Source organism: Penaeus monodon, chromosome 33, assembly GCF_015228065.2.
Source record: "Penaeus monodon isolate SGIC_2016 chromosome 33, NSTDA_Pmon_1, whole genome shotgun sequence".
In the NCBI taxonomy this organism is placed as follows: domain Eukaryota; kingdom Metazoa; phylum Arthropoda; class Malacostraca; order Decapoda; family Penaeidae; genus Penaeus; species Penaeus monodon.
The window spans coordinates 6,433,902-6,434,259 of NC_051418.1; positions in this window are offsets into that span (position 1 = coordinate 6,433,902).

Sequence of the window (358 nt, forward strand, 5' to 3'; positions counted from 1 at the left end):
CATAAGATGGTGTTGCATATACCTTTCTTAATACCATTTGCATGTTCCTGTCTAGGCCAAAGTCGACTATGTTAGTTTTCAGGAAGCCACGAAACTACTTTTCTTTTCCGCTAACCAGGCACGTCAGTCACGTTCCTTTCTGTGAAGTCGATTGTTATGCATAAAAAAATGTTTGTGAAAAATTATTCAGTTTTCGATGCATGTATTCTGGAATTCAGTTAGAATAATGATATAAGAAATATACGAAGTGAAGGTGATTATTTCTATATAAAAATCACATCATGTAAACAAAAATCGTAGTGTAACATTACTAACATTATAAACTAACAGTGATATCTTGTTATTTCTAACAAAGGGA